The sequence below is a fragment of the Alligator mississippiensis genome, chromosome 5 (genome assembly GCF_030867095.1).
Source record: "Alligator mississippiensis isolate rAllMis1 chromosome 5, rAllMis1, whole genome shotgun sequence".
Taxonomy (NCBI): Eukaryota; Metazoa; Chordata; order Crocodylia; family Alligatoridae; genus Alligator; species Alligator mississippiensis.
The window spans coordinates 160,469,770-160,478,477 of record NC_081828.1 but is presented as its reverse complement, the minus strand read 5'-3'; the positions used below and the strand labels follow the sequence as shown (position 1 = coordinate 160,478,477).

At 37.6% G+C, this 8,708-nt stretch overlaps 1 long non-coding RNA gene across 1 annotated transcript in view; it reads left to right on the top strand.

Moving 5' to 3' along the window:
* The window catches only part of LOC132250921 (uncharacterized), a 44,551-nt gene extending 39,256 nt beyond the window's left edge, over positions 1-5,295 (top strand). The window contains exon 3 of the long non-coding RNA XR_009462629.1: positions 3,629-5,295. This is a non-coding gene — a long non-coding RNA (uncharacterized LOC132250921). The remainder of the gene's footprint in view (positions 1-3,628) is intronic.
* Positions 5,296-8,708: the final 3,413 nt, after the last annotated feature.

Sequence of the window (8,708 nt, the reverse complement as noted above, 5' to 3'; positions counted from 1 at the left end):
AAATTATAAACTGGGGGGAGGGGTAGAAAGCAGGAAATAAGAAAAGTGGCAAATAGTTGAAAAGGGTTAGATGTTTGGCATATTAGAATAAATTCCAGGTAAAATGGATGAGTGGGCAGAGTTCAGGTGTGACAATCAGCAGCCCTGATACATACAATTAAACAACATAAACTATATCATCCTTTATGTGATATTTTTTTCAGAATAATTATGTATGTTAATATTAATATATATTCATATTTAGATATATAATATTTTACATTTGCAATAAAATACTATATACACATGCATACTGTATACATTTGTATACACAGTATAAAGGTGGAATAAAAGTTTGTCATAAGTTAAGGGCATAGTATAAGTCTTGAGTAGCTGTATTGAGCATTATTTATACATGGTTAGCTTTAGTGAATGAAAAATTACTTGGTTATTTCATCCATTTCTATGATGTGTGCTTATTGATAGTACATTTAGATCTCTTTGTATATCACAGAGCAGACTCCAAAGGGAGGGGTTATAGAGGTGGGCATTGCTCTGAAAATGGTTCACAGAGCTCTCTGTCTGGCTAGTGCTATTAAGAGCAGAGTCATTTACCAAAAGCACAGTTATTAGGTAGGTGTTCTCTGAAAACCAGCAATCTTCCCCCTTCTCCCCCCTCTCCCCCCAGCACCAGTACATGCAAAAGATGAATGAAATAATAGGCCCGTGAACAGAAAACTTGGAGGAAATTTAAGGCTAAACATCACTCTTTGACCCTTATCTGGATTTTCTTCAGTGTGCAGATACTAAAATAGTACCTGTCTGTGCCTACTTGCTGGAACTTCCTCATTGCCCTCTGTGACTAACAGCAGCACATAAACATCACTTCAATTCAGTTTACCTCTGGAAAGCAAAACTGCAACATGTCAGCATTTCCTGTGCTGAAACATTGTTCTCCCAAATTATTGTATTTGAGAAAATATTACTCCCAAAACACCAAGCAGTTTAGTGAGAGGAACAGGAGGAGAGGGGAGGCAATGAGATAAGTAACAAACCAATCAATCTGCCCAGAAACTATAGGTATTGTCTTGTTCAAGATGTACCCATCCTTTACTGGGTACTCTGTGCTATGTCTGATGCATTACAGTGATAGGCCGCTTGCTCTTGTCACTGATGTGACTTGAATTGGGGCAGAGGATGACCACTCCCCCTCCCTCCCATTTTACTCCCCCAACAACCAAATAATAAGTTGGGCAGAATTTAATTTCCACGACTAACTAAAAGTTTCCCTCCCCTGCTCCCAGGTTATATGGTGTGCTGTGTCAGTCTGAAACAAAGGTATATGGTATTATAATGCTCTCTGCCTTCAGCTGCAATATTGTAAAGTATATCTCTACTTTTAATATGGTTTTGGTTTTCAGCAGAGACACTTTGTATTACTATAAATGAAGTTAATAGTTTTGAGAACATAGTTCCCACATACTGACTGATGCAAACAGGGACTTAGGCCCCCTGTGGCCTGGGGTAGGGTGGGGGGCAGGGGGTGCAAATTCTGTGAAACAAGCTTCTAAATTCTGTAGCATTGTTACTTTATGTCCCCATCAAGCATCCTTCATCCTTCCACACCAAAACACGACCATGGATCATAGTTGGAACCCACTGATAATACAGTTCATTCAGGCAAGGCAATTGGTTTGCCCGCTTCCTGCCTGGAAACTTGTGTTTCTTTGACCCCATTGCTTGCCTGGTTTACAGCAATGTGTCCTGTTGCTTCCCATGTGTGTAGAAAAGTGAGGAACAAGAGGCATCTGCAGGAGTGCCTCAGCAGGGAAAGCAAAAATAAAATGCTGGGTGCTTGGCTATACCAAAATAATGAATTCTGAACCAGAATTTTGGGGTACAAATAAAAAAATGCCAAATTCCACATTTGCATAGTCACACACCCTGCGCGTGATGACTTGGGCAGCTTATACCTCTCACAGCTCTTTTATCAAGGTCTTTGCACATTCAGAGAGGCATCAGTTCTACTTGGCTCATATGTTTGAGGGTTATCTTTGCAGGCTAGGAATTTAAAAAGATTAAATTGGAGATTTTTGCCATGGAATTGAGTTCCAGATTCTGCCATCCTGGAATTCCTGAATACATGGAGTTCATGAGTATAAACAATATAATACATTGGGTTAGGAATTCTTGGTGATGCTCTTTTTGAAATCATGCTGCTTATTTGAACAACTAAACATCACAAGCTCTGATACTTAGAGAACAGAAGTGACTTGGTAGCCTTTGGTGGGGGATAAGGGAGGGAGACAGATTTAAAAGCTTGTTCTATTGCTGTCATCCTCTGAATATAATATTCTCATTCTAACTGCCTTCATATTTTGTTTTTGCCATTTGGTACATTACCATACTTTAAATATAGGTCCTGTGTATGCTTAGTAGAATTGGAAGCCTAACACTTTCACCCCGCAGACAAAAAGCTCTCTGATATAAACTGGATACAGATTTGCTTTTCAGAAGGAACTGACCATCCAGAGCTGTAAATGTGAAAATAGGGGACACCAATTTGCAGAAAAAAATATGAAAATAGACCCTGACTTTTAAATATAAATTCCTGGTGATTCTTGCCTTTAAGAATGCAGAGTCCTTGAAAAGTAAAATAGGAAGAGGTATGTACCCTCTCTCTATCATCTTTTAAAAGATCTCAAAGGCCCACCATACATAGCTTAGGTACAATCATAAACAAGTCACAATTTGTCTGAGTCCTTCAGCCAGGTCTGTTTCAGAAGCAGTGCCCATAATGGACCTGAAGAAACAGGTTGGATCTCTGCAATAGCTGTCACGGCCAGTTTAGTATCAAGATAGTAATGAGGCTGACTTTGGAATGACTATCCTGGTAGCCAATCAAGCAGGCTAATATCAGTGGTGTGGTATAACCCACTCTTTCAACTCAGATGGGACTTCTGGCCAACAGGATAGGAGAACAAGCAAGTCATTGCTCCCTTTGGCCTTCTTGCTGCAAGGCTGGCCTAAATTACAAATGTAGGGACAGTTAAGTCAGAGTTAAACATAGACTCATCTTTAACAATATCCAGCAACACTACCGAACCACACACTATAGGAATAGAATAAATTCACAATACCATAGCCAGCTGAAACTGCTGAGGGGAAGACTGTAATACCCAACCTGGAATATGGCCAACACACCAAGGCTGATGTACAGTTCATAACCATGCTGCTCATAACAGTTCCTACATCTTCCTTGGAGACCTCCCATTTAAATACCGACTTGGGTTAATGCAGTTTAATTTACAAGATCTGATGAGAATGCAGTGGTAAAACTGCAGCTGAACAATTTCATGTTCAGTATGGATTTTCTATTCACGTCAGAACATGAGTGGACAATTTTGTCCAGTGACCCAATAATTTACATAACATCTCCTTAATATGCAAGATATCCTGGACTTTTCTCTTTCCAAAATTGTGCACAAGATCTTTCCTGTTGCCTGTGATGAAGATTTGTTTTATCCCTTGCATTTAGTATTTTGCAAATGTAATTTATGAGTATGTGCTTTAGCTTTTGGCTGGATTGTAAAGGTATGATTTACTATCACAGACTGTCTAAACTAAAACATATTTAAATTTTGTTCAGATTCATTTACAGGCCCAGATTCCACACCCCATAATTATATGGAGAACTTTCTTCTGCAACCAGTCCCACTGACACCAGCAAATACTGTTTATGTCCATGAGCTATGAACCACTGCAGTTTGTGGGATTGTGCTGATATAAAGCATGGTTCTCCGATGTGCTGATCAGCCCTCAATTCCTATTGACTTTAAGTGGGACTTGGGTCCCTCAGTGGCACAAAAATCTGACCAGGATTAGGCTTACTGTTCTTCATATGATTTCTCTCATTGTGTTTTCTAATTTAAAATTTGTAAGGCACCCTGTGTAATGTTTATCTTACAACTGATGTTCACACATCACCCAATAAAGGCATCACTTTAAGAACAACACCTGCGTTACTCTAGAGGCAGAATTCCTATTAATGCCAGTGAGCTGTGGGTGGGACTTCCACAAGTGGATATGCAGGCTCGATGTGGTTTTGAATTAGTATTTGGCTGGCTTATGATCTTTTTACTAATGACATGCACCTACCTACCTACCTCCTAACACACTGGCATGACTTCTTAGAGCTGGGTCTTTCATACCCTCAAAATACACTAATTACTAGTGCACGCTGTCTTAATATTTTGTGTGACTTTAGTGCCTGTGGAAGATGCCAGGCTGACAGGCAGGGGGGTTTAAGTCCCCACTTTATCTACAGAGAAATATCTGCTGTTTGGTTTTGAGCAAGCATTATTTGCACATCTTAAACTTCAATGAAATCAGTATCCATGCATGGCAGCTAACGTTTTGAGGAAACAATGTGCTAGATTCTGCAGTGTGTGTTTGTTTGTTTGCATTTAAGATGAGAAAAGTGCAACTTCATTAAATTAAATTTATTTTATAACAATCAAATGATTTAGATAATAAACAGGGCAACGAAAGAAAATGTTGAATTTTAATAGCCATAACCTGTAAGCAGTGCTTTATCCTGCTGCTGCCGTTGTAAGGACCAGTAATTGCAGCAGTCTAGACACAGGAACAGATGCAAAGTAGAGCTTTATTATATCAGACATTTGCCCTACTACGATACAGTCTAATTGCCCAGAAAATATATTTCTACATTAATTATTTTAATTTGATTTGAACTAGACCAACTGTTGTATTTTACTGAACTTTATCAAGTAATAAAATAGAGCACTAAATTTAAATAGTTTCTGTTACCAATCCTTTTGAGAAAAAACTAAACTATTGAAACTCAAAATTGTATGCAGTTCTTCAACAGATAAATATTTGTTCCTCTTCCTAATTAAATTGTATTTATTTTCTTCACCCGAGTAGCTACTAGAGAAAAAAAACAATAGTAAGACTGATTTATGATTTAGTGTCTGTATTTATGTTGTATGAAAGTTGAGGTATAACTGCAAATTATGTTTTCATGAGTGGCACATGGAGTTCACTTTGGCTATTGAAAATGTCCATCCTTTAAATCACAAATGTGTTTTTTTTCCCAATGTATCTAGCTTTCTTTGTAGAATCTTACTGCACCATCCTAAATTTGTTCATAACCTATAGCATTCATTGTGTGTAGAAGAGACTGTGAATCATCAATATCCTGGGGATGGGCAATCAATGAAAAACAAACTTAACTCCCCATTGTGAATAAAAAAAAAAAAAATCCATTGAAAGGATGTGATTTTTGGTTGTGTAACTTTCTGACAACATTTTATTAATGCATTTATCTTGTTATCTTTTTTTATCTTTCTTATGTTTAAGTTAGGCTTTAGTAAAAGCAGAGAAATATCTAGGTGGATTTAACACAAAATGATAATAGTAACTAGCTTCGCCCTTTCTCTCTGCCCCCTCCCCCCAAAAATAGAGCATACTACTGAAATTATTTAAATTGACTGAGCCTTTTAAGCAAGTAAACACATTTTAACTAGTTTTTTTTCCCAATCCTTCCATTCATGCCTACTATAGAAATTAGCCTTCACTCTTCCTTCACTTACACATGGATACACACACTTGCATGGACACAAGAAAAATTTCTTTTCTCCTGTCAGCATTCCTAACCAACAATAGTTAGATTAGTGGAAATGAGGGCCTCCGCAGAGAAAGGACATTCAGCCACAGAAGGCTCCCTGCAGGAACAGCTGGTAGGGGTTAATGGCTGCTGAACCTCACAGCCAGGGCCTATTCTCTATTGTGTGTTCAACTCCTGGGAAGGAGGGAGACTTGTGACAGCTTCTGGGGTGCAGAGGATCAGAGGTATAGCAGTTAGGTCAGAGAGGTAGTGTTCAGGGGAAAAGGCTAGCCTTGAATTGCAATAAAAATGAACTCTGAAGCAGAAACGGCAGAGGCTCGAATCTGTAAAAATGGTACACAAATTGCCACAGGGAAACAGTAAAGGATTATTTAGTAACGTGGCTTATAACCTTTTAATTCATATTGCAGTTGTTAAAAGAACAATTGGATGGAGATGTTGAATGAATTATTCATATCTGGAAGTGGATGAAATCCAAGCCTAAGCTATACATGTATAGCAAATGTATGTTATTTACGTTTGTATGCTGGTCCCTTAGTGTTCAGTTTTCTGTATTATAATGTGAATGCTGTGGCTACTGTACCTAACGCAACAGCCAGGAAGCATGAGTGATCATTTAATAAACAGCATGTTTAAATAGGGAGTGATTAATAAGTATACATTTCCAAAAAAGTAGGTGTGTTTGCTACACCATCCGCATCAAACAGAAGGCGTCGTTAAGGGAATGACAGGTGATGCAATGAAAGATCAGACCTCTTTCAGTATGGAAGGGTTCCTTTACTGTCTCATCTTCTGTGTGCCCATGTTTCTCACACACACACACACACACACACACACACCCCCTGCACAAAATCTAGAGCAAGGTGATCTAATGGGGATGGATAGATCATCTTCTTGAACAACATCCCAATGGCTGCCCCACATTCTGAGATCCTTGCCTTTGCGTAGATGCTTCTGTCTCAGTACCGTTTAGCATAAGAACATGTGGACTTAGAATTATCCCTTTAAAAGGGACCCTGGTTCCCTTTCACACACAACCCCCCACATTTAAGTCATACCCAAAAGCTTCTTTTTCAAAGTCTTTTTTTTTTTTTAATTTAGACTCCTGATCATTGTCCTATGCCATACCTTGCCCATTTTCCACCTTCCACTATAATAATGTCTCTGGTTTGAAGGGGTATTGCAGTACATTCAGTGTCATTGCATGCTATGAATTATTTTATAGTTCATATTTTTAAAATGTAGCCAAAGACAAAATGAGCAAGTTTATTGTTAATAGTTACCACTCTGTGCTAAATTTCTCTTGTTACAGCACAAGTTATGTTTAAGCTCAGAGAAGGAGCTCCATCTCAGTTGGATCTAGGGAATGTAAATTGAAATGATTAATTTGTTACTAAAATTCCTTGGTTTTGTTTGTTTAATCTCGAACTTTAAAGATCCTTGAATAGTATGCCATATGTTTATCTTCTTTATGTGTGTGTTTGTTTTAAAAACAACAGAGAATAATGTTCCATTGAGATTTTTACCTGCAGCAGAAGCATGAAAGATATTGTCAATGAGTAGTCCTTTGCAAGCTATACGGTTGCAATGCACTCATTAAAGTTCTTCTATTTAGATTGTAATGGCTCAATGAAAACGTATGAGCCAATGCCTGAGGTGTGTTTAGAGTACTTAAGATGCATTGGAGTGTGTCATGGCTTAGTACATCTTGACATATTATTGAAGCTCCACAGAATGGAGGTTTGACAGGTACTGTTAAAAATAAGTCCCCTGCATACCCTTACCCCTGAATTGATAGGATAGGACAAAGTATCATCAGGAACAGGTGTTATCTGATGCAACTGCTTTTCATGTTGATGGTAAACAAGATGAGGGCCTTATTCTTTTGTCAGAGGATTTTCTCCTACCTGGTAAATCTGTCTAAAAATGTGCGTTTTAATTATAATGGTTATAAATGTTTTACATGATGATCAGTGTTACTTGTGAGTATTAACAAATGAGTATCATACACCACCATTTGAGATTAATAGGTAAGCAGTACTTACTATCCTTTTTTGCAGGGAAGAAGCTGAGACAAGGTTTAGGTGACTGGTCCAAAGGTATATGGCAAACATGCACCTGGTGTTTCTTCTGGTGTTAAAACTAACCTAGCAAATGGTCTCTCAATAAAGCAACTTAATTGTTGTTTTTTTTAAATCACTTATCTTACAGATACATGACCGTCATTTTGAAAATTAAGACCTTGATCTATGAACACCAACGCACACCAGTGTATTAAATATATGTTGAAATGTTTTTGGATCAGAGTCTAAAATTGTATGTAAAGCATATAATGCATATACATTCTTAAATCAGAGACAGTAATTCTTAGGAGTTTTGTTTGTATTTCTAAGAAGACTAGATCTGGATTCAAATTTCCATAATGTCTATTGCCTGTATTGTTTGAGAAGAGGAAATGGGCCATGAGTCTGAAGTGAAGAGAAAAAAAAATCACACCCTGGCTTAAACTTTTGAATCCTGAGTTTCAAGTAAGAGTGAATTTTTGTAGCTGAATTATAAACCACAAAAAACAAAGCTTAATCAACCTAACTGCAGCTTAGTACAGCAGAGTTAGCAGGTGCCGCTGTAATAAGATGCATTTGTATTTCCTATTTCTTTTAATAAAAGAGAAGGTGAGAGTAGGGGAGTTTGTTGACCTCATTGCATCATAAAGATACAAAAGAGTATGAAATTAAGAACTCAGAAGAAAATTATTCTTATGACAGACTCTTACATTATGGGCTTGTTGCATTTAATAAATTCCTGATCTCCCTGGGACGTAGCAATTGATTTCAATAGTTTGTTGTCGCCTTTCTTTAAATATAGGTAATTCGGGTTTATGAAACAAATTTAACAGAAGATGCTGTTTACAAAGTTACAATGCTGTTTTTAAAGCTGTGCGTTCAAACATTATGTGTGATATGCTGTACAAGATGTGCTAGTGAAAGGGTTAAGCTTTTCTGACTTTCAGATACAATGAAATTATGACAGGAAGAAAATTGTGCCATTTTAGCATGAAAATGCTTGTACAAATACTGTC